Consider the following 13075-nt stretch of genomic DNA (forward strand, 5'->3'; position numbering starts at 1 on the left):
ACACCATGTAATGTAACATGCTCATTTAAAGATAAAAGATGCAACCTTGACTAATCTTAATATTATTAGGGTTTTTGCAGGTTAGGCTGTTACCTGAATTCAAGCTCTAGGATATCCAAAGGGGAGATCAAAGAGCCAAGGTGATGTGTGGGACCATGCAAATGAAGTCCATCACTTTTTAATTATTTGACACATGTCACCTACATATAAAAAAAAAGAGGCAAGGCTCATGAGTTTTCATATCAAATGATCTAAGTGCCAAAGCCCACTGCAACTACACAGCAAAAAAGGCTCTAAGAGTTGTAAACCTAATCTTGCGCAGCTTCTTTTCCAAAAACACTACACTACTAACCAGAGCATATAAAACATTTGCTAGACCAATTCTAGAACACAGCTCGCCTGTCTGGAACCCTCACCACATTTCTGACATCAATACAATTGAGCCTGTCCAGAAATATTTTACAAGAAGAGTTCTTCACTCCTCTGAAAACAACAAAATACCTTATCCCACTAGACTTGAAATCCTAGGCTTAGAAAACTTGGAACTCCGTCGCCTTCGACAAGACCTAAGTTTAACTCATAGAATCATCTATTGTAATATCCTTCCTGTTAAAGACTACTTCAGCTTTAATTGCAATAATACAAGAGCAACCAATAGATTTAAACTTAATATTAACCGCTTTAATCTAGATTGCAGAAAATATGACTTCTGTAACAGAATCATCAGTGCTTGGAACACTTTACCTGACTCTGTGGTCTCTTCCCATAATCTCAAAAGCTTTAACCAAAAACTTTCTACTATTGACCTCACCCCATTCCTAAGAGGACCATAAGGGGCGTGCATAAGAGCACAAACGTGCCTACCGTTCCTGTCCTATTGTTTTTCTTTTCTTCTTCCTAATACTATATAATCTTTTGTATGATACTTCTATATATTGTTGTGACAAAATAAATAAATAAATGTGATTGTGTCTGTCATCTTGGCTTTTTCCTTTCCTTAAATATCTCAATGTATTGTGTGAACCAGTAAATGAGTGAACTCATTCATCAGAGTAATTGTGATGACAGACTAAGCACAAGCGCAGTTTCTCAAAAAATCTTGTGAGTATCCCACAAATTGTCAGCCTGTAATAAATCTCATTGCCATCTTTTTGCTGGCCAAAATTTACATGCATATATGTAATTTAGCATACTTTCTATATAAATATGAACCTGGATCCTCAGTCTTTGAAAAGTGTCCTCTTGTACCCTTGATGGATTTCTAAGTCTGAGAATGAGCCATTTAAGATCAAAATTCGGTCCAAAGGGAAGAATAGTGGAAGGCAACCAGGTGCGAGTTAATTCCAGCTCTACTCATTCCTTCATCCCAGGAACTGTGCTACTTAAATAAATAGCAAACTCCTAATTGTGGTGCTCTTTAGAATCTAATAAAAAGAATAAAACAAGGCATAAATAAACAGGAACCATCACAAATATCAGTCCAGGAGCAGCAACAACTAAAAAGAGCATTGTAAAACATAAAAGAGATGTTTTCTTTCTAAGCAAATAGTAATATGAATTCTCTTTGGAGCCAAACATCTTTGTAGATTCTTTTGTATGCATATAATTTTTGCCTTCTAAAAATTGCTTCTATAGTGACAATGATTATATTGTTAAATTTATATATAAAAAAATCCAGATAAACAGGAAAATATAACCAAATGTTAGCTTGCAAACATAAAAGAATCATGCCTGAGGGATGAATAAGAGAACAAAAGTTAGTTAACACCATGCAATTTACAGCAACTGGATTTAGAATGACAGTTGGGGTTCCCCAGGAACACATTCATAATACACATTGGTTCTTGCAATCATTACATCAGTTATGGTAAAGAAACAGGAAGGACTAAAAGTGCCAAAATTAGACCACTGCTCAATGAATTTGCCTGCCCCTCAAACTACAGCCTTTCCTTGTTCCTTCCACAGTTTAAAGGTCACAAAAACATGCAACAGAAAACATTGCTTAATGCAATTTGTACTGCACTACGAAACCAGTTAATGCAGCTTGGGGGTTACATTCCATTTAGTTGCCACAATTGGTGTGTGTGTACATGATGTGATCTCTGTTAGATTACAGCTCTGAGGGAGGTGAAAATCAATTCCTGGAGAAGGGCCAGGAGTTAATCCAAATCCATTTAAACATGTCAGATAACCATCTGCAAAAAGATAGGTGTAGAACTAGGTTTTGGAAGGAATCTCCAGGGCAAGCTACTGGTTGGGGCAATGGATAATCAGGACTCTAGTCATTTAATTAGTTTATTAATTATTTATTTTATAAATAACTTGGCAAACATACCTAATATTCTTTCCTCCTTCTATTTTCCCCACAATAACTGTGTGAGGTGGGTTGGGCTGACAGAGTGACTGGCCCAAAGTCACCCAGTGGCTTTCATGCCTAAGGCAGGGTTAGAACTCATGGTCTCCTGGTTTCTAGCCTGGTGCCTTAACTGTGACACCAAAATAGCTCTGCTTATGCAAAATATACCGAATGCAAAATTAGAAAATAATATTTTTATCCAGTATGGATGCAAACATTTGACATTATGTCAGTAATGAAACTAAAAAATTACAGAAGTGAGAAAGAAAGCTGATATTGCAATGTGGCTGGGGATGTTTGCTTATTTTTATATGCATAACTGACATTTCCCTGGCAATTCTAAATGACATACCTGCAGTCTGATCTATGATATATTACAAAAAAATACAAGAAAATCAAAGAAAGGGAGTTAGAAAAAAAGGGGAAAGGGACAACAACAGCGGCCTCTGACCCGGCGCAGATCTCAACCAGCCCCTTGGTTCTCTGAGGGGCTGAGGGAGATGAAACGCCAGAGATGACGCCTAGAGAGTACCTGGAGATCCAGCCGTTCCGAGGCTGACCGGACACTAGTTAGGTCCTATAGTAGGACTTACCTAGTGGCACTGAGGGAAGCGAAGCGTTCTTACGTTTCCTCCCTCATTGCGTCGGCAGATAATTGCCCGGCGGCCCTGTTTCGGGTGACCTGCTCTCTCCTTCATCAGGAGGTGCGGGATGGCCCCTTACAGGGCCGTGCCGAGGAGTTTAGTGGTTATCTATACAATAAAATCGTTCAGCTTCGGGACGGATTGGATCAATAGTGGGTAGATCCAGATGAAGGGCTGGAGACACGTCTTGTTGAGATTATTTGGGATGGATTTGACCCTGTGACTCCCGAAGACATGGACAGGTTGTTGGGGCGGTTGAATGGCACCACATGTTTATTGGACCCGTGCCCTTCCTGGTTGGTGCTGGCCACTCAGGAGGTGACACGAGGCTGGCTCCAGGGGATTATAAATGCTTCTTTGATGGAGGGTGTTTTCCCCGCCGCCTTGAAAGAGGCAGTGGTGAGGCCCCTCCTCAAGAAGCCCTCCCTGGACCCGGCTATTTTAGGAAATTATCGTCCTGTCTCCAACCTTTGCTTTGTAGCGAAGGTGGTTGAGAGTGTGGTGGCATATCAATTACCCCAATACCTGGATGAATCTGTCTATCTAGACCCGTTCCAGTCTGGCTTCCGACCCGGGTACAGTACGGAGACGGCTTTGGTCGCGTTGGTGGATGATCTCTGGAGGGCCAGGGATAGGGGTTGTTCCTCTGCCCTGGTCCTATTAGATCTCTCAGCGGCTTTTTTTTTTTTTTTTATAAAAAGTTTTATTTTTACAATCATATCAAATAATTCATCCAATGTACAGTTGTATACAATTAGTCGGGCTTGCCCAGTCACCACCTCCCTTTTTAACACTCTTCCCTCTTCTACCTTCTTCTACTTTCCAGACCTTCCTCTCCTTCTCTTATCTACATCCTCTCCTCCCTCCACCCTACACCTTCCTTCTCCCTCTTCTACCCCTCTTCCTTCCTCTTCTCCTCTTTCCTACCTCCTACTCTCTTTTCTCCTCCCCACCGTTCTAAAATGGTAACTGGGCAGACCCGACCCTACATTAATTATATTTATACATCTTCAATAATCCCTGTACATTAACCATCACTCCATCTCTACCAAACCCCCCAATTCCCTCCCCTTACCCCCCACCCCCCACCCCGACTTCCCAGAACAAAATGCAGGGTATCAAAACTAACAATCATAATCTAAAATAATTCCTAAATTATAATCTCTAGTCCCACCAGACTTGAAATCCTAGGCTTAGAAAATTTAGAGCTCCGTCGCCTTCGACAAGACTTAAGTTTAACTCATAGAATCATCTATTGTAATGTCCTTCCTGTTAAACACTACTTCAGCTTTAATTGCAATAATACAAGAGCAACCAATAGATTTAAACTTAATGTAAACCGCTTTAATCTAGATTGCAGAAAATATGACTTCTGTAACAGAATCATCAGTGCTTGGAATACTTTACCTGACTCTGTGGTCTCTTCCCATAATCCTAAAAGCTTTAACCAAAAACTTTCTACTATTGACCTCACCCCATTCCTAAGAGGACCATAAGGGGCGTGCATAAGAGCACAAACGTGCCTACCGTTCCTGTCCTATTGTTTTTCTTTTTTTCTTCTTCATTATATATATATAAGCATATTATATAAGCTTATACCTCCTAATATTTTCTCATATATATGTTTATATCCTCTATAATCTTTTTGTATGATACTTCTATATATTGTTGTGACAAAATAAATAAATAAAATAAAATAAATGTGATTGTGTCTGTCATCTTGGCTTTTTCCTTTCCTTAAATATCTCAATGTATTGTGTGAACCAGTAAATGAGTGAACTCATTCATCAGAGTAATTGTGATGACAGACTAAGCACAAGCGCAGTGTCTCAAAAAATCTCAAAAAATCTCAAAAAATCTTGTGAGTATCCCACAAATTGTCAGCCTGTAATAAATCTCATTGCCATCTTTTTGCTGGCCAAAATTTACATGCATATATGTAATTTAGCATACTTTCTATATAAATATGAACCTGGATCCTCAGTCTTTGAAAAGTGTCCTCTTGTACCCTTGATGGATTTCTAAGTCTGAGAATGAGCTATTTAAGATCAAAATTCGGTCCAAAGGGAAGAATAGTGGAAGGCAACCAGGTGCGAGTTAATTCCAGCTCTACTCATTCCTTCATCCCAGGAACTGTGCTACTTAAATAAATAGCAAACTCCTAATTGTGGTGCTCTTTAGAATCTAATAAAAAGAATAAAACAAGGCATAAATAAACAGGAACCATCACAAATATCAGTCCAGGAGCAGCAACAACTAAAAAGAGCATTGTAAAACATAAAAGAGATGTTTTCTTTCTAAGCAAATAGTAATATGAATTCTCTTTGGAGCCAAACATCTTTGTAGATTCCTTTGTATGCATATAATTTTTGCCTTCTAAAAATTGCTTCTATAGTGACAATGATTATATTGTTAAATTTATATATAAAAAAATCCAGATAAACAGGAAAATATAACCAAATGTTAGCTTGCAAACATAAAAGAATCATGCCTGAGGGATGAATAAGAGAACAAAAGTTAGTTAAAACCATGCAATTTACAGCAACTGGATTTAGAATGACAGTTGGGGTTCCCCAGGAACACATTCATAATACACATTGGTTCTTGCAATCATTACATCAGTTATGGTAAAGAAACAGGAAGGACTAAAAGTGCCAAAATTAGACCACTGCTCAATGAATTTGCCTGCCCCCCAAACTACAGCCTTTCCTTGTTCCTTCCACAGTTTAAAGGTCACAAAAACATGCAACAGAAAACATTGCTTAATGCAATTTGTACTGCACTACGAAACCAGTTAATGCAGCTTGGGGGTTACATTCCATTTAGTTGCCACAATTGGTGTGTGTGTACATGATGTGATCTCTGTTAGATTACAGCTCTGAGGGAGGTGAAAATCAATTCCTGGAGGAGGGCCAGGAGTTAATCCAAATCCATTTAAACATGTCAGATAACCATCTGCAAAAAGATAGGTGTAGAACTAGGTTTTGGAACGAATCTCCAGGGCAAGCTACTGGTTGGGGCAATGGATAATCAGGACTCTAGTCATTTAATTAGTTTATTAATTATTTATTTTATAAATAACTTGGCAAACATACCTAATATTCTTTCCTCCTTCTATTTTCCCCACAATAACTGTGTGAGGTGGGTTGTGCTGACAGAGAGTGACTGGCCCAAAGTCACCCAGTGGCTTTCATGCCTAAGGCAGGGTTAGAACTCATAGTCTCCTGGTTTCTAGCCTGGTGACACCAAAATAGCTCTGCTTATGCAAAATATACCGAATGCAAAATTAGAAAATAATATTTTTATCCAGTATGGATGCAAACATTTGACATTATGTGGGTAATGAAACTAAAAAATTACAGAAGTGAGAAAGAAAGCTGATATTGAGATGTGGCTGGGGAAGTTTGCTTATTTTTATATGCATAACTGACATTTCCCTGGCAATTCTAAATGACATACCTGCAGTCTGATCTATGATATATTACAAAAAAATACAAGAAAATCAAAGAAAGGGAGTTAGAAAAAAAGGGGAAAGGGACAACAAAAATTATTAAAATTAAGGAGCTCAAGCAACAATAACAAAAAACAGCTATAGGAAAAAAGAAACATTGACTTTCTCCAAAATAGATTTTATAAAAACTATAAATCAACTGAGTTTTTAAATTAGAATGAACCATAACAAACAGTGTTTCTATCATAGCAATGTAATCAGTCATACAGAGCAACAATTTCTCTAGTTGGTTCTGAATACAGCACTATCTAAAAACACATTTTAACTGCTGCTTTTAATAATAACCATTTGCATTAATATTATTCCAAGTTTTTAAAATACATTTCCAACCAATATGAAATGCTTCACACGTCTCTCATTCTTACAAGAGTCCTGTAAGTATTATTCCTATATTGCCAGGAGAGTAAAGATGCTCTGAGGCTTACAGTACAGGTAGTCTTTGACTTACAACCACAATTGAGCTTGAAATTTCTGTTGTTAAGTGAGACATTTATTAAGTGAGTTTTGCCCCATTTTACGACCTTTCTTGCCTCAGTTGTTAAGTGACTCACTGCAGTTGATAAGTTACTAACCTGATTGTTAAGTGAATCTGGTTTCCCCACTGACTTTGCTTGTCAGAAGGGCCCAAAAGGTGATCCCATGATCTTGGCACACAACAACGGTCATAAGCATGAACCAGTTGCCAAGCATCTGACTTTTGATCACATGATCATGGGGATGCTGCAAAGGTCGTAACTGTGAACAATGGCCATAAGTCACTTTTTTCAGTGCCATTGTAACTTTGAACGTCACTAAACAAACTGTTTTAAATTGAGGGCTACCTGTACATCTTAAACCAACAAGTGGATTCATGGAAAAGATAAAATTTAAACTGGAGGCTTTCTGCATCATTACAGACTGTTTACACTGAGGTACATTTTTTCCTTTGATGAATAACTGGAAAAATATTTCACTTATACTCTCAAGAGTGGTTTACTTTCAAACTGTGTTTACTTAATGAAGTAAAGCATGCTTTGTTTGCCCACAGTTTAGATAACAAATTACAGAAAGTCCTCTACTTACAAACTTTTGAGTTACGCCACAAACTTTCACTGATAGAAACATACCTGATTGCAACTCCAGCCTAGAAGATTCTGGAAGGTGGGAAAAAGTAGGAAAGTGTTAGTTTGCAGTTTGCACTGTGCCGGATATGTGTGCTTGGCAGCATAGTCAAATGCTGGGAGGCTGAGTGTATGCTGTCTTGGACACTAAGATGTCCTGTGTATTTGCTGATTGCATGCATGATGTTGGTTTGTGGTGTTCTTCCTTTGTATCCTGACTGTGAATTTCAGTGTGTCTGAAATTAAGGGTAAGTGCTACTCATGAGAGGTAAGAATTGTGCTGTTTTTTATACTTGGTTGGATTTACAAACAAAATGCACTTACAAACAGCCTCTTGGAACGTAATTTCTTTATAAGTGGAGGACTGTCTGTAAAATGTCTAGTTTTATACAACATGCTAAACTGACATGTGAACTTATTCTTCATGAGCAGGAATAACAACCCATTCCTATTAGAGTACAAACTCCCACAACTAGTTGCTCTTTCAACATTAGCTAGTTCTAATTCCTGAAACTATTAATGAAACAATAAATCACCATTAACCAGTTTCGCAGTAGTTCATGTGAAAAGTAACACCTATGTTTTGCTACTTATTTATATTTTATTTCATTATATACTTTGGAATTGGTGGAGAAATCTAGGCACAGTCATTCACTTACAATGTTAAATACTGTTTCTTAAGCTATCGCCAAGCACATAATCCCCTTAAATTAAATTTAGGGCAGGTGGGGCTTTATTGGGGATGAAGGCTTACCTCCGTTTTGCAAGCTCTTTATTTAATTGGCCTTTGGTGTTTTGTAGCATACAATAACCTCAAGGAAATGAGAGCAATAAAATAACATTATAAACAGCAAGAACACTGGGGTATTTTTCACTCTCCTCTGAGACCATCCTTTGGCAACTGGAACACAGTTGACTCACAGGAAGGCCCAGAAAAAAAATATATAAGTCAAGTAATCCAGCCTTAAACCTGTTCATATAAAGACTTTCTGCTGCTGTGTTGTGAGACAATCACACAGGTGTAAAGTACTCATTTCTGGGTTATTTTGTGCTTTAAAGTCTGCATCCTATGGTAAAAGGCCAAACGTGTGGGTGCCATAGGCAAAAGTCAACTGCCCTGGAAATTATATTTTTCTTTAGCCCTAGTAATGGAGCATAAAGGCGATAGGCTAATTTAGAAGAGGTAAAACTAGTGTTTATTCCCCAGCATGTGACACCTGGACACTAACCTTATTTTGTTCAAAATAGTTTAGTCTTGGACTATGCACACATCTTTTACTGACATCCTTGTTCGAAACTATTTATTTGCCACTTTAAAAAGGTTAAGAATATTGCCAGAGCAAGTCCTATTAAGTTTATGCAGACTAACAGAATAACAGAGTTGGAAGGGACCTTGGAGGTCTTCTAATCCAACCTCCTGCTCAAGCAGAAGACCCTATACTGTTCCAGACAAGTGGCTGTCCAGTGTCTTCTTAAAAGTCTCCAGTGATGAAGCATCCACAGCTTCTGAAGGCAAGCCATTCCACTGGTTAATTGTTCTCACTGTTAGGAAATGTTTCCTGAGTTCTAGGTTCCTTCCCTCCTTGATTAGTTTCCATCCATTGGTTTTTGTCTTGCCTTCTGATGCTTTGGAGAATAGGTTGACCCCCTTCTTCTTTGTGGCAGTCCCTTAGATATTGGAACACGGCTATCATGCCACCCCTACTCCTTCTTTTCACTAGACTAGGCATACCCAATTCCTGCAACCGTTCTTCATGTTTTAGCCTCCAGCCCATAAATCAGTTTTGTTGCTCTATTTTTCACTCTTCCCAGAGTCTCAAGTGTGTATGCATTCCAAAGCATTCTTAAATACACTGAATTGGAAGAGTTTTATCAGTTATCTTGGAGTCTGTCTTGATCATATCTTTCTAATTTCCTAGTTTGTTTGCCTTGCTCCTTTGAATGCCTCGTGCTTATATTGATGTATACTTGAATCAGGAATTTTCTTTTCCCATTTCTAGTATTGTTAGCTTAAAAGGGGGAGAAGACTACACTTAAAGAAGATAAGAGGGTGTCATCATGTATGAGAGTTGTTCCATATTTTTAAAGGGAATTTTTTTAAAAAAATGTATTTTAAGGTTTACAATAAATGTGGGGAATAACCATCAAAGCACTTTTAGATCTCATTGCTTTCAGAGATGGTGAAAATGTGCTTAATCATTATGATTAATCATTATGATCAGACAAGAGTGCTTCGCTGGATTGTGCCCTTGCATTTTTCAAAAAAGCATTGACAAGCTCAGGAAGTTTCAAGGAATTAAGCCATTTAGACACAATGGAGAATTATTGGCTTTATAAAAAGCAGGGCAAAAGAAGGTTAACAGTAAGCATTACAGCAAACGTTCATTTCCAGCCCTTGCCATAAAACTAATTAACAACACCACTAATAATAAATCAGGTTTTAAAATCTTGAGGCCTAACGTGATCCTTCCACAGTGTCTCTGTGATCCATCAAGAGCTCCAGGCAGAAGACAATTGACCTTTCCACATGAAATAAGACAAGAAAAAACGACTATGACAAGCACCATGGGAAGAAACTGCTTCTGAAGCAGAAAATTGCTCTTTCACTATACAACTCATACATCTAATTAGAGCACATTCTTCCACCAGCAAATTCACACCAGGAGAAGTAGGAACTGCTCCCCTCTTATTCTTGAGAGGGTATTTCCTAGACTGAAGTTGGATGTGTCAAATTGTATTCTGAATCTTGGTGATAAGCTCAGTGTGCAGACAGACCCAGTCGTCTTTTTATCACACTCCAGGCTCCAGTTTAAGGCCCACAAACAGCCAGGCCTGGTGGGTTGACATCTCCCCTGTCTGTCACCCTGGCAACAAAGCCTGCCTTTAATCTTCCCTCTCTTCATCTTGTTTAGATGCTGGCCTTTCAATCAACTTTACGGGTACTTAATTCTTTGGAGAAATCTAGTGGGACTCCTGCAGAAATGTATTAATTTATTTATCTTTACATTTATTTTACAGTGTTCATGCAGCTACCTCTATCCTAAAGGACTCAGGATGGCATATATTGTCAAACATGAGGAAAACTATAAGCATAATAATAATTTGCAAAATCAGGAGGGGTGAAAAAATACGAAATAACCACAGAAAGCCAAAATACCCCTCCCCAACTTCAAATGGAGCTGTCATTTGTAAATGCTATTTATGGCTTATTTCGTGTAAACATTGGTACTGTACACCTCCAATACACAGGATGCATGACAATTTATCTTATTCAACTTAGATATCACCCAACTCTAGCTGACTCTGGGCAGTTTCCGACATAAAACAAATGACTAATATATAACAAATATTTAACCAGATGGCAGCAATGCCAACAAAACAAATGTTTCACATCCTCAAAGGTCTCTAACAATCCTTGGGAGAAAAGATTCCATTCTTTAAGGCCCTCTGAAATACAAACAAGATGGCTCCCCACATGTGAAAGGGAACCTCATTCCAGAAAATAGGCACCATGACAGAGAAGACACACTTCCTGGGTTCCCATAGATCAGGGGTCTCCAACTTGGCAATTTTAACACTTGTAGACTTCAACTCCCAGAGTTCCTCACCCAGCAAAGCTCTGGGAGTTGAAGTCCACAAATCTTAAAGGTGCCAAGGTTGGAGACCCCTGCCATAGATGACAATGGAACCTACAGTGTGCCAGGCCTGCCAGTTTGTGCTGGCTGGACAAGCACCATGGGTGATAGGTTACCCCCCCCCAAATAATCAAGACCTATGTTTTATAAGTCATGATCAGCATCTTGAATTGCACTCGGAAGCAAACTGGCAACCAATGCAACCTCTAAAGCAAGTGTGTTACATGGACATATTAAGGGATGCCTACCATTCCTGTCTTAATGCATTCTGGTCCAGTTGGAGCTTCTGGGTGGTCTTCAAGGACAGCCCTATGTTGTGTGTCTTGAAGTAGTTTTGTTGTGAAGTGACTAGGGCATGAAAGACTGCCTGAATGGCCTCCCAATCTAGGAAAACAATTCAAAAACAGAATTTTAATCAATTTAAAAATCATAGTGACATAAACTCTCCTATATTTGCTGCTGAGTACAATTCAGAATCTTCACCACAAAAATAGAATGTTTCTATATTTCTAGGCCAGAGGTGGGAGACTTCGGCCCTTTATGACTTGCGGACTTCAACTCCCAGAATTTGTGAGTCAGTACAAAGCATAAAAGAGCCATCGTTTCCACTCCTGTTCTAGACCAAACAAGTAATTAATTGGTATTAACTTATTTGGTTTAATTCTAATCAAATTGTCCTTAACATCAAGAAGTGAAGTCTCATAAACAATATTTCTCTAAGCAAAAATTGAATTTATGAAAAGGAATCCATTATATTTATTATTGATGGATTTGGTACTCACAGATGTCCAAAGAAACTTAGTGGTTAGCAATAGCCACCTAACACTCAAAAAGACAATAAACTCCAATGAAAATACATAATTTTTAATATGAAATTGAAAATTAAAAAGAAAAACAGGCAATAATAGAATAATAAACTGATGGTGTGATGTCATCACAGATTCCTCAAAATAATTTAAACGAAGAATATTTTGTTTTGACACAAAATAATGTATATTATTTCCCAAACTAGAAGGGCAGATTATTTTAAAAGATGGGATCGTGTTTCCTAGGAGACTCAGATTCTATCCAATCTTCCATGAAATTTATGCAACCACAGGGTGAAGAAATCTCTTGCTCTTTTATTTATTGCTGCTTAAGAAAAATTCAGGTTTGCCTGCTACATTCCAAAATCTGGTCTCCTGGCCTGAAAAAAAAGGAAGGTATAACTTTTGGAAATCATTCTGTCCAATATCCTAAAGCTATAAAGGCAGAGAACTTTCTTAATCATTCATTTGCAATATGTAATTATCTGCATTAATATCTCAGTCTTTTCAAATTTTTGTGCCTGCTTATGTAGATAAGATATCAGAGATGACACTCTCTACCGATACACCACTATTTTGATTTTTCAGATGAATCCACGAAAGCTAAAAGAATAAACCTCATTTATGGGAAGCTATAATTCTTGTTGACCGGAAGTTTAGCAGTTCTAGACCCACGTACCGCATGAAGGGTGAGCTCCCATTCCTGCCCCAGTTCCTGCTAACCTAGCAGTTCAAAAGCATGCAAATGGAAGTAGATAAGTAGATACCACTTCAGTAGAAAGTAACAAGTGTTCTGTGCACTGCAGCATATAATCATGTCAGCCACATGACCACGGAAGAGTCTTCAGACAATGCTGGCTTCCTCGGCTAGGAAATGGAAATGAGCACCTCCCCATAGAGTCAGACATGACTGAGCATCCTTTACCTTTCTTATAATTCTTGGTAGCTATAATTTTGTGGGAAAGAATTTTGACCTTAACAACTAGAAATAAATTATAGTTCCCCAAATGAAGAATTCAAAAT

The 13075-nt window shown here is 38.2% G+C and overlaps 1 protein-coding gene across 7 annotated transcripts in view; it reads right to left on the reverse strand.

Moving 5' to 3' along the window:
- Positions 1-13075, reverse strand: part of LRRC14B (leucine rich repeat containing 14B) — a 48688-nt gene that overhangs the window by 22293 nt on the left and 13320 nt on the right. The window contains exons 3-4 of one of the 7 annotated variants that reach the window (XM_058174239.1): positions 11495-11630; positions 94-200 (exon numbers count right to left, since the gene is read on the reverse strand). The gene's annotated coding sequence lies outside the window, so the exon portion shown is untranslated. Of the gene's footprint in view, positions 1-93; positions 201-1193; positions 2651-7617; positions 7645-11494; positions 11631-13075 lie in introns of those variants that run through there. The other 6 variants (XM_058174237.1, XM_058174240.1, XM_058174241.1 and 3 more) reach the window with 6 other exon arrangements.

This window comes from Ahaetulla prasina, chromosome 2 (assembly GCF_028640845.1).
Source record: "Ahaetulla prasina isolate Xishuangbanna chromosome 2, ASM2864084v1, whole genome shotgun sequence".
Lineage (NCBI taxonomy): Eukaryota > Metazoa > Chordata > Lepidosauria > Squamata > Colubridae > Ahaetulla > Ahaetulla prasina.